A 12,429-nucleotide genomic window follows, 5' to 3' on the forward strand; every position below is an offset into this window, starting at 1 on the left:
CAGAATGGGGGCAGCATTTACAGTGTGAGACTGTTGCACACACTATAAGTGTGAAAGCTGTATTGAGCCCAGTGGAAAGATGCGCTGCTGTTCCTCGAGTGTTTGTTGAGCTTCTTTGGAACATTTCAGGAGGCCGAGGTCCGGAAGGTCAGCGTTAAGATGCAACTCTCCAGTCAGTTCAATTCTCCACTTTGGCTCTGTGGATTAGATGGGTCACGTCCCTGTGAAGTTAACGCAGATCATGTTAAGTTCGACCTAATTTCTACATCTCGTGGTTTTATATGTTGAAACATCTGTTTTTGAAAGAAACAGCAGTCGTCTTGTAATAAGTGGCCTAGCCTCTCAGCCTCACCATGCGAATCTGCAGCAACACAGTGAGGTTGCACATTGTACACGTCCTTTGATTGCCAGCTGTTTCTGTAGTGTAGTGGTTATCACATTCGCCGAACTCACGAAAGGTCCCCGCTTCGAAACCGGGCAGAAACATCTCGTACTTCCAGTTTAGTCTGTTGCTGACTATTGCCGCAATCTCGTAACTGGTCTTCATCAACGAGCAATAGCAAAATGCATGCACCCGTCTGGTTGTGGTTATTTACGAAAGCCCTGCATTCTCAATTTAACTTCCACTTGAAGCAAAATATAACTTATCTTCAGGTCTGTAAAGTTCGATTCCTGATTGTTTTATAAGTTGAGACATCGGTTTTAAAGAAACGGCTGTCTTCTTGTAATAAGTGACATGGCCTCTCAGACGAACCATGAGAATCTGCAGGCACACAGTGAGGTTGAACATTGCACAAGTCCATTGATTACTGCACCGCCAGCGGTTTCTGTAGTGTAGTGGTTAGCACATTCCCCTAACACGCGAAAGGTCCCCGGGGCCATACCAGGTAGAAACATCAAGTGCTTCTCATGTTGTGTGAGGAATGTTTGCACAAAGTACTTGTGTTCCCCCATCTCGTATGTTCGAGGATTATGAGGATTAGTCTCTCATGAGCCACCAAAATAAATTCCACATTAAGTCACAAGCACTGAATTTTCGACAGGCAATGAGAAGAAAAGGACCTTCTTATTTTGGATATGCGGAGCTAGTTCATCCACAACAGAATTTCATGCATTTACAAATGCAGATAAACCTACTTATTCACCATCTCAAACATGTCTAAATGAACGACAAATGCAACTTACTGCGGATGCTTCATTCTGAAACAAAAACAGAACATACTGGACAATCTCAGCAGGACTGACGGCCTCTGTGGAGCGAGATGGCAGCGGTCGTTCCGGGCCTGGGTGACTCTTTGTCAAAGCTGGAGAACTGGAAATGGGGTCAGATTCAGACAAATGTGGATGGGGCGGGGTTGGCGTGCCCTATTGGGCCCCGATAGAGTGGTCAGCAATAGGTGGAAAATGACGAAGATGTCTCGGACAGAAAGAAAAAGGGAATGTAAATGAGGCTAATCAAGGCTAACAAAGGTGCTGATAGTGGCGCCTCAAGAGATCAGAATGTGTTAATAGCAGAACAAAGTAAGCAGTGTGTCAGCGAACAATTGGCGACAGGGATCAGATTGCTCAAGTAGGATGGTATGGGCTGAGGGGAGGGGGGCAATGCTGAGGGTAAAACATGCCAATGGAAGGAATGAAAATAACTTGATGGAAATAAACAGATGGTGGAGGGAGAAGAGAGATTACACAGTCTGATGTTGTTGAACTGAATAAAATGAAACATACAGAGAGCTGCCTGAATCTACTGGAATAAGTCAATAAAGGTAAGCGAATGTCCACACATAGACAAGCTTTTAGACAATGTCCCGATTGTCTCGCGAACCTATTGGTTCCCTGCCGTGTGAGCTCAGCTTCTCAAAGCAAACCCAATGTGAATGAATCCCGCCGAATGAGCCGCAAAGAAATGAAGAAAACATATCGCCTGACCAACAGAAAACCTTATCAAAGGGCTCGTCCGGGATTTGAACCCGGGACCTCCCGCAAGTTTCGAAACCACGACACCCAAAGCGAGAATCATACCCCTAGACCAACGAGCCCAAAGATGTCATCGAAGCACGCTGTTATAGCCTTCGAAATTTGATCCAACATCTGCGGAAGATACTGGAACAACTCAGCGAGTCAGGCGGAATTTGTCGACAGGACAACAAAGCTTGTCTTTCACCATCACCTTTCATTAAAACCGGGACGGGTTAGAAATGTCGGACGTTTTAACCAAGTCAAATCCTGGTGGGAGCAAACAGAACAGGGCGCTCTGACAGGGTGCAAGTCAGGAGAGATTAAATGAGAAAAGGCCTAGGGTTCCCTGGCCACAGAGTGAGGTGAGTATCGAATGAGAGAATAATTACACCACAGTATGTGGCCATTCCAGCCGCTGTGTCTGTGCCAGCTCTCAACAACTACCGCCCGGATACAAAGAAGAAGTGGAAACAAGATTCAAACCCAAATCTGCGATGGTAGTACACACAGAATGGGGGCAGCATTTACAGTGTGAGACGGTTGCACACACTATGAGTGTGAAAGCTGTATTGAGCCCAGTGGAAAGATGCGCTGCTGTTCCTCGAGTGTTTGTTGAGCTTCTTTGGAACATTTCAGGAGGCCGAGGTCCGGAAGGTCAGCGTTAAGATGCAGCTCTCCAGTCAGTTCAATTCTCCACTTTGGCTCTGTGGATTAGATGGGTCACGTCCCTGTGAAGTTAACGCAGATCATGTTAAGTTCGATCTAATTTCTACATCTCGTGGTTTTATATGTTGAAACATCTGTTTTTGAAAGAAACAGCAGTCGTCTTGTAATAAGTGGCCTAGCCTCTCAGCCTCACCATGCGAATCTGCAGCAACACAGTGAGGTTGCACATTGTACACGTCCGTTGATTGCCAGCTGTTTCTGTAGTGTAGTGGTTATCACATTCGCCTAACACGCGAAAGGTCCCCGGTTCGAAACCGGGCAGAAACATCTCGTACTTCCAGTTTAGTCTGTTGCTGACTATTGCCGCAGTCTCGTAACTGGTCTTCATCAACGAGGAATAGCAAAAGGCATGCACCCGTCTGGTTGAGGTTATTTACGAAAGCCCTGCATTCTCAATTTAACTTCCACTTCAAGCAAAACATAACTTATCTTCAGGTCTGTAAAGTTCGATTCCTGATTGTTTTATAAGTTGAGACATCGGTTTTAAAGAAACGGCTGTCTTCTTGTAATAAGTGACATGGCCTCTCAGACGAACCATGAGAATCTGCAGGCACACAGTGAGGTTGAACATTGCACAAGTCCATTGATTACTGCACCGCCAGCGGTTTCTGTAGTGTAGTGGTTAGCACATTCCCCTAACATGCGAAAGGTCCCCGGGGCCATACCGGGTAGAAACATCAAGTGCTTCTCATGTTGTGTGAGGAATGTTTGCACAAAGTACTTGTGTTCCCCCATCTCGTATGTTCGAGGATTATGAGGATTAGTCTCTCATGAGCCACCAAAATAAATTCCACATTAAGTCACAAGCACTGAATTTTCGACAGGCAATGAGAAGAAAAGGACCTTCTTATTTTGGATATGCGGAGCTAGTTCATCCACAACAGAATTTCATGCATTTACAAATGCAGATAAACCTACTTATTCACCATCTCAAACATGTCTAAATGAACGACAAATGCAACTTACTGCGGATGCTTCATTCTGAAACAAAAACAGAACATACTGGACAATCTCAGCAGGACTGACGGCCTCTCTGGAGCGAGATGGCAGCGGTCGTTCCGGGCCTGGGTGACTCTTTGTCAAAGCTGGAGAACTGGAAATGGGGTCAGATTCAGACAAATGTGGATGGGGCGGGGTTGGCGTGCCCTATTGGGCCTCGATAGAGTGGTCAGCAATAGGTGGAAAATGACGAAAATGTCTCGGACAGAAAGAAAAAGGGAATGTAAATGAGGCTAATCAAGGCTAACAAAGGTGCTGATAGTGGCGCCTCAAGAGATCAGAATGTGTTAATAGCAGAACAAAGTAAGCAGTGTGTCAGCGAACAATTGGCGACAGGGTTGCTCAAGTAGGATGGTATGGGCTGGGGGGAGGGGGGCAATGCTGAGGGTAAAACATACCAATGGAAGGAATGAAAATAACTTGATGGAAATAAACAGATGGTGGAGGGAGAAGAGAGATTACACAGTCTGATGTTGTTGAACTGAATAAAATGAAACATACAGAGGGCTGCCTGAATCAACTGGAATTAGTCAATAGAGGTAAGTGAATGTCATACCCCTAGACTAACGAGCCCCGGGAAAGTAACAGAAGCACGCTGTTATTGCCATCGAAAGTCGATCTAACATCTGCGGAAAATACTGGAACAACTCAGCGAGTCAGGCGGAATTTGTCGACAGGACAACAAAGCTTGTCTTTCACCATCACCTTTCATTAAAACCGGGACGGGTTAGAAATGTCGGACGTTTTAACCAAGTGAAATCCTGGTGGGAGCAAACAGAACAACAGGAAAGCGCTCTGACAGGGTGCAAGTCAGGAGAGATTAAATGAGAAAAGGCCTAGGGTTCCCTGGCCACAGAGTGAGGTGAGCATCGAATGAGAGAATAATTACACCACAGTATGAGGCCATTCCAGCCGCTGTGTCTGTGCCAGCTCTCAACAACTACCGCTCGGATACAAAGAAGAAGTGGAAACAAGATTCAAACCCAAATCTGCGATGGAAGGACACACAGAATGGGGGCAGCATTTACAGTGTGAGACTGTTGCACACACTATGAGTGTGAAAGCTGTATTGAGCCCAGTGGAAAGATGCGCTGCTGTTCCTCGAGTGTTTGTTGAGCTTCTTTGGAACATTTCAGGAGGCCGAGGTCCGGAAGGTCAGCGTTAAGATGCAACTCTCCAGTCAGTTCAATTCTCCACTTTGGCTCTGTGGGTTAGATGGGTCACGTCCCTGTGAAGTTAACGCAGATCATGTTAAGTTCGATCTAATTTCTACATCTCGTGGTTTTATATGTTGAAACATCTGTTTTTGAAAGAAACAGCAGTCGTCTTGTAATAAGTGGCCTAGCCTCTCAGCCTCACCATGCGAATCTGCAGCAACACAGTGAGGTTGCACATTGTACACGTCCGTTGATTGCCAGTTGTTTCTGTAGTGTAGTGGTTATCACATTCGCCGAACACACGAAAGGTCCCCGCTTCGAAACCGGGCAGAAACATCTCGTACTTCCAGTTTAGTCTGTTGCTGACTATTGCCGCAATCTCGTAACTGGTCTTCATCAACGAGCAACAGCAAAATGCATGCACCCGTCTGGTTGTGGTTATTTACGAAAGCCCTGCATTCTCAATTTAACTTCCACTTGAAGCAAAATATAACTTATCTTCAGGTCTGTAAAGTTCGATTTCTGATTGTTTTATAAGTTGAGACATCGGTTTTAAAGAAACGGCTGTCTTCTTGTAATAAGTGACATGGCCTCTCAGACGAACCATGAGAATCTGCAGGCACACAGTGAGGTTGGACATTGCACAAGTCCATTGATTACTGCACCGCCAGCGGTTTCTGTAGTGTAGTGGTTAGCACATTCCCCTAACATGCGAAAGGTCCCCGGGTCCATACCGGGTAGAAACATCAAGTGCTTCTCATGTTGTGTGAGGAATGTTTGCACAAAGTACTTGTGTTCCCCCATCTCGTATGTTCGAGGATTATGAGGATTGGTCTCTCATGAGCCACCAAAATAAATTCCACATTAAGTCACAAGCACTGAATTTTCGACAGGCAATGAGAAGAAAAGGACCTTCTTATTTTGGATATGCGGAGCTAGTTCATCCACAACAGAATTTCATGCATTTACAAATGCAGATAAACCTACTTATTCACCATCTCAAACATGTCTAAATGAACGACAAATGCAACTTACTGCGGATGCTTCATTCTGAAACAAAAACAGAACATACTGGACAATCTCAGCAGGACTGACGGCCTCTCTGGAGCGAGATGGCAGCGGTCGTTCCGGGCCTGGGTGACTCTTTGTCAAAGCTGGAGAACTGGAAATGGGGTCAGATTCAGACAAATGTGGATGGGGCGGGGTTGGCGTGCCCTATTGGGCCTCGATAGAGTGGTCAGCAATAGGTGGAAAATGACGAAGATGTCTCGGACAGAAAGAAAAAGGGAATGTAAATGAGGCTAATCAAGGCTAACAAAGGTGCTGATAGTGGCGCCTCAAGAGATCAGAATGTGTTAATAGCAGAACAAAGTAAGCAGTGTGTCAGCGAACAATTGGCGACAGGGATCAGATTGCTCAAGTAGGATGGTATGGGCTGAGGGGAGGGGGGCAATGCTGAGGGTAAAACATGCCAATGGAAGGAATGAAAATAACTTGATGGAAATAAACAGATGGTGGAGGGAGAAGAGAGATTACACAGTCTGATGTTGTTGAACTGAATAAAATGAAACATACAGAGAGCTGCCTGAATCTACTGGAATAAGTCAATAAAGGTAAGCGAATGTCCACACATAGACAAGCTTTTAGACAATGTCCCGATTGTCTCGCGAACCTATTGGTTCCCTGCCGTGTGAGCTCAGCTTCTCAAAGCAAACCCAATGTGAATGAATCCCGCCGAATGAGCCGCAAAGAAACGAAGAAAACATATCGCCTGACCAACAGAAAACCTTATCAAAGGGCTTGTCCGGGATTTGAACCCGGGACCTCCCGCAAGTTTCGAAACCACGACACCCAAAGCGAGAATCATACCCCTAGACCAACGAGCCCAACGATGTCATAGAAGCACGCTGTTATAGCCATCGAAATTTGATCCAACATCTGCGGAAGATACTGGAACAACTCAGCGAGTCAGGCGGAATTTGTCGACAGGACAACAAAGCTTGTCTTTCACCATCACCTTTCATTAAAACCGGGACGGGTTAGAAATGTCGGACGTTTTAACCAAGTCAAATCCTGGTGGGAGCAAACAGAACAACAGGAAAGCGCTCTGACAGGGTGCAAGTCAGGAGAGATTAAATGAGAAAAGGCCTAGGGTTCCCTGGCCACAGAGTGAGGTGAGCATCGAATGAGAGAATAATTACACCACAGTATGAGGCCATTCCAGCCGCTGTGTCTGTGCCAGCTCTCAACAACTACCGCCCGGATACAAAGAAGAAGTGGAAACAAGATTCAAACCCAAATCTGCGATGGTAGTACACACAGAATGGGGGCAGCATTTACAGTGTGAGACGGTTGCACACACTATGAGTGTGAAAGCTGTATTGAGCCCAGTGGAAAGATGCGCTGCTGTTCCTCGAGTGTTTGTTGAGCTTCTTTGGAACATTTCAGGAGGCCGAGGTCCGGAAGGTCAACGTTAAGATGCAGCTCTCCAGTCAGTTCAATTCTCCACTTTGGCTCTGTGGATTAGATGGGTCACGTCCCTGTGAAGTTAACGCAGATCATGTTAAGTTCGATCTAATTTCTACATCTCGTGGTTTTATATGTTGAAACATCTGTTTTTGAAAGAAACAGCAGTCGTCTTGTAATAAGTGGCCTAGCCTCTCAGCCTCACCATGCGAATCTGCAGCAACACAGTGAGGTTGCACATTGTACACGTCCGTTGATTGCCAGCTGTTTCTGTAGTGTAGTGGTTATCACATTCGCCTAACACGCGAAAGGTCCCCGCTTCGAAACCGGGCAGAAACATCTCGTACTTCCAGTTTAGTCTGTTGCTGACTATTGCCGCAGTCTCGTAACTGGTCTTCATCAACGAGGAATAGCAAAAGGCATGCACCCGTCTGGTTGTGGTTATTTACGAAAGCCCTGCATTCTCAATTTAACTTCCACTTCAAGCAAAACATAACTTATCTTCAGGTCTGTAAAGTTCGATTCCTGATTGTTTTATAAGTTGAGACATCGGTTTTAAAGAAACGGCTGTCTTCTTGTAATAAGTGACATGGCCTCTCAGACGAACCATGAGAATCTGCAGGCACACAGTGAGGTTGAACATTGCACAAGTCCATTGATTACTGCACCGCCAGCGGTTTCTGTAGTGTAGTGGTTAGCACATTCCCCTAACATGCGAAAGGTCCCCGGGGCCATACCGGGTAGAAACATCAAGTGCTTCTCATGTTGTGTGAGGAATGTTTGCACAAAGTACTTGTGTTCCCCCATCTCGTATGTTCGAGGATTATGAGGATTAGTCTCTCATGAGCCACCAAAATAAATTCCACATTAAGTCACAAGCACTGAATTTTCGACAGGCAATGAGAAGAAAAGGACCTTCTTATTTTGGATATGCGGAGCTAGTTCATCCACAACAGAATTTCATGCATTTACAAATGCAGATAAACCTACTTATTCACCATCTCAAACATGTCTAAATGAACGACAAATGCAACTTACTGCGGATGCTTCATTCTGAAACAAAAACAGAACATACTGGACAATCTCAGCAGGACTGACGGCCTCTCTGGAGCGAGATGGCAGCGGTCGTTCCGGGCCTGGGTGACTCTTTGTCAAAGCTGGAGAACTGGAAATGGGGTCAGATTCAGACAAATATGGATGGGGTGGGGTTGGCGTGCCCTATTGGGCCTCGATAGAGTGGTCAGCAATAGGTGGAAAATGACGAAAATGTCTCGGACAGAAAGAAAAAGGGAATGTAAATGAGGCTAATCAAGGCTAACAAAGGTGCTGATAGTGGCGCCTCAAGAGATCAGAATGTGTTAATAGCAGAACAAAGTAAGCAGTGTGTCAGCGAACAATTGGCGACAGGGTTGCTCAAGTAGGATGGTATGGGCTGGGGGGAGGGGGGCAATGCTGAGGGTAAAACATACCAATGGAAGGAATGAAAATAACTTGATGGAAATAAACAGATGGTGGAGGGAGAAGAGAGATTACACAGTCTGATGTTGTTGAACTGAATAAAATGAAACATACAGAGGGCTGCCTGAATCAACTGGAATTAGTCAATAGAGGTAAGTGAATGTCATACCCCTAGACTAACGAGCCCCGGGAAAGTAACAGAAGCACGCTGTTATTGCCATCGAAAGTCGATCTAACATCTGCGGAAAATACTGGAACAACTCAGCGAGTCAGGCGGAATTTGTCGACAGGACAACAAAGCTTGTCTTTCACCATCACCTTTCATTAAAACCGGGACGGGTTAGAAATGTCGGACGTTTTAACCAAGTCAAATCCTGGTGGGAGCAAACAGAACTACAGGAAAGCGCTCTGACAGGGTGCAAGTCAGGAGAGATTAAATGAGAAAAGGCCTAGGGTTCCCTGGCCACAGAGTGAGGTGAGCATCGAATGAGAGAATAATTACACCACAGTATGAGGCCATTCCAGCCGCTGTGTCTGTGCCAGCTCTCAACAACTACCGCTCGGATACAAAGAAGAAGTGGAAACAAGATTCAAACCCAAATCTGCGATGGAAGGACACACAGAATGGGGGCAGCATTTACAGTGTGAGACTGTTGCACACACTATAAGTGTGAAAGCTGTATTGAGCCCAGTGGAAAGATGCGCTGCTGTTCCTCGAGTGTTTGTTGAGCTTCTTTGGAACATTTCAGGAGGCCGAGGTCCGGAAGGTCAGCGTTAAGATGCAACTCTCCAGTCAGTTCAATTCTCCACTTTGGCTCTGTGGATTAGATGGGTCACGTCCCTGTGAAGTTAACGCAGATCGTGTTAAGTTCGACCTAATTTCTACATCTCGTGGTTTTATATGTTGAAACATCTGTTTTTGAAAGAAACAGCAGTCGTCTTGTAATAAGTGGCCTAGCCTCTCAGCCTCACCATGCGAATCTGCAGCAACACAGTGAGGTTGCACATTGTACACGTCCGTTGATTGCCAGCTGTTTCTGTAGTGTAGTGGTTATCACATTCGCCGAACTCACGAAAGGTCCCCGCTTCGAAACCGGGCAGAAACATCTCGTACTTCCAGTTTAGTCTGTTGCTGACTATTGCCGCAATCTCGTAACTGGTCTTCATCAACGAGCAATCGCAAAATGCATGCACCCGTCTGGTTGTGGTTATTTACGAAAGCCCTGCATTCTCAATTTAACTTCCACTTGAAGCAAAATATAACTTATCTTCAGGTCTGTAAAGTTCGATTTCTGATTGTTTTATAAGTTGAGACATCGGTTTTAAAGAAACGGCTGTCTTCTTGTAATAAGTGACATGGCCTCTCAGACGAACCATGAGAATCTGCAGGCACACAGTGAGGTTGAACATTGCACAAGTCCATTGATTACTGCACCGCCAGCGGTTTCTGTAGTGTAGTGGTTAGCACATTCCCCTAACACGCGAAAGGTCCCCGGGGCCATACCGGGTAGAAACATCAAGTGCTTCTCATGTTGTGTGAGGAATGTTTGCACAAAGTACTTGTGTTCCCCCATCTCGTATGTTCGAGGATTATGAGGATTAGTCTCTCATGAGCCACCAAAATAAATTCCACATTAAGTCACAAGCACTGAATTTTCGACAGGCAATGAGAAGAAAAGGACCTTCTTATTTTGGATATGCGGAGCTAGTTCATCCACAACAGAATTTCATGCATTTACAAATGCAGATAAACCTACTTATTCACCATCTCAAATATGTCTAAATGAACGACAAATGCAACTTACTGCGGATGCTTCATTCTGAAACAAAAACAGAACATACTGGACAATCTCAGCAGGACTGACGGCCTCTGTGGAGCGAGATGGCAGCGGTCGTTCCGGGCCTGGGTGACTCTTTGTCAAAGCTGCAGAACTGGAAATGGGGTCAGATTCAGACAAATGTGGATGGGGCGGGGTTGGCGTGCCCTATTGGGCCTCGATAGAGTGGTCAGCAATAGGTGGAAAATGACGAAAATGTCTCGGACAGAAAGAAAAAGGGAATGTAAATGAGGCTAATCAAGGCTAACAAAGGTGCTGATAGTGGCGCCTCAAGAGATCAGAATGTGTTAATAGCAGAACAAAGTAAGCAGTGTGTCAGCGAACAATTGGCGACAGGGATCAGATTGCTCAAGTAGGATGGTATGGGCTGAGGGGAGGGGGGCAATGCTGAGGGTAAAACATGCCAATGGAAGGAATGAAAATAACTTGATGGAAATAAACAGATGGTGGAGGGAGAAGAGAGATTACACAGTCTGATGTTGTTGAACTGAATAAAATGAAACATACAGAGAGCTGCCTGAATCTACTGGAATAAGTCAATAAAGGTAAGCGAATGTCCACACATAGACAAGCTTTTAGACAATGTCCCGATTGTCTCGCGAACCTATTGGTTCCCTGCCGTGTGAGCTCAGCTTCTCAAAGCAAACCCAATGTGAATGAATCCCGCCGAATGAGCCGCAAAGAAATGAAGAAAACATATCGCCTGACCAACAGAAAACCTAATCAAAGGGCTCGTCCGGGATTTGAACCCGGGACTTCCCGCAAGTTTCGAAACCACGACACCCAAAGCGAGAATCATACCCCTAGACCAACGAGCCCAAAGATGTCATAGAAGCACGCTGTTATAGCCATCGAAATTTGATCCAACATCTGCGGAAGATACTGGAACAACTCAGCGAGTCAGGCGGAATTTGTCGACAGGACAACAAAGCTTGTCTTTCACCATCACCTTTCATTAAAACCGGGACGGGTTAGAAATGTCGGACGTTTTAACCAAGTCAAATCCTGGTGGGAGCAAACAGAACAACAGGAAAGCGCTCTGACAGGGTGCAAGTCAGGAGAGATTACATGAGAAAAGGCCTAGGGTTCCCTGGCCACAGAGTGAGGTGAGCATCGAATGAGAGAATAATTACACCACAGTATGAGGCCATTCCAGCCGCTGTGTCTGTGCCAGCTCTCAACAACTACCGCCCGGATACAAAAAAGAAGTGGAAACAAGATTCAAACCCAAATCTGCGATGGTAGTCCACACAGAATGGGGGCAGCATTTACAGTGTGAGACTGTTGCACACACTATGAGTGTGAAAGCTGTATTGAGCCCAGTGGAAAGATGCGCTGCTGTTCCTCGAGTGTTTGTTGAGCTTCTTTGGAACATTTCAGGAGGCCGAGGTCCGGAAGGTCAGCGTTAAGATGCAGCTCTCCAGTCAGTTCAATTCTCCACTTTGGCTCTGTGGATTAGATCGGTCACGTCCCTGTGAAGTTAACGCAGATCATGTTAAGTTCGATCTAATTTCTACATCTCGTGGTTTTATATGTTGAAACATCTGTTTTTGAAAGAAACAGCAGTCGTCTTGTAATAAGTGGCCTAGCCTCTCAGCCTCACCATGCGAATCTGCAGCAACACAGTGAGGTTGCACATTGTACACGTCCGTTGATTGCCAGCTGTTTCTGTAGTGTAGTGGTTATCACATTCGCCTAAAACGCGAAAGGTCCCCGGTTCGAAACCGGGCAGTAACATCTCGTACTTCCAGTTTAGTCTGTTGCTGACTATTGCCGCAGTCTCGTAACTGGTCTTCATCAACGAGGAATAGCAAAATGCATGCACCCGT

At 45.8% G+C, this 12,429-nt stretch overlaps 4 non-coding genes across 4 annotated transcripts; 3 read left to right on the forward strand and 1 right to left on the reverse strand.

The window, feature by feature from the left end:
• Window positions 1-1,946: 1,946 nt before the first annotated feature.
• trnap-ugg (transfer RNA proline (anticodon UGG)) lies at window positions 1,947-2,036 on the reverse strand. Its single transcript is given in 2 exon segments — window positions 1,947-1,982; window positions 2,001-2,036. It is a non-coding gene; the product is annotated as a tRNA-Pro (tRNA).
• Window positions 2,037-2,876: 840 nt separating this feature from the next.
• trnav-aac (transfer RNA valine (anticodon AAC)) lies at window positions 2,877-2,949 on the forward strand. The gene has a single exon. It is a non-coding gene; the product is annotated as a tRNA-Val (tRNA).
• A 4,621-nt stretch (window positions 2,950-7,570) lies between these two features.
• trnav-aac (transfer RNA valine (anticodon AAC)) lies at window positions 7,571-7,643 on the forward strand. Its single transcript has one exon. It is a non-coding gene; the product is annotated as a tRNA-Val (tRNA).
• A 4,621-nt stretch (window positions 7,644-12,264) lies between these two features.
• Window positions 12,265-12,337, forward strand: trnaf-aaa (transfer RNA phenylalanine (anticodon AAA)). Its single transcript has one exon. It is a non-coding gene; the product is annotated as a tRNA-Phe (tRNA).
• Window positions 12,338-12,429: the final 92 nt, after the last annotated feature.

Source organism: Scyliorhinus torazame, chromosome 5 (assembly GCF_047496885.1).
Source record: "Scyliorhinus torazame isolate Kashiwa2021f chromosome 5, sScyTor2.1, whole genome shotgun sequence".
NCBI lineage: Eukaryota > Metazoa > Chordata > Chondrichthyes > Carcharhiniformes > Scyliorhinidae > Scyliorhinus > Scyliorhinus torazame.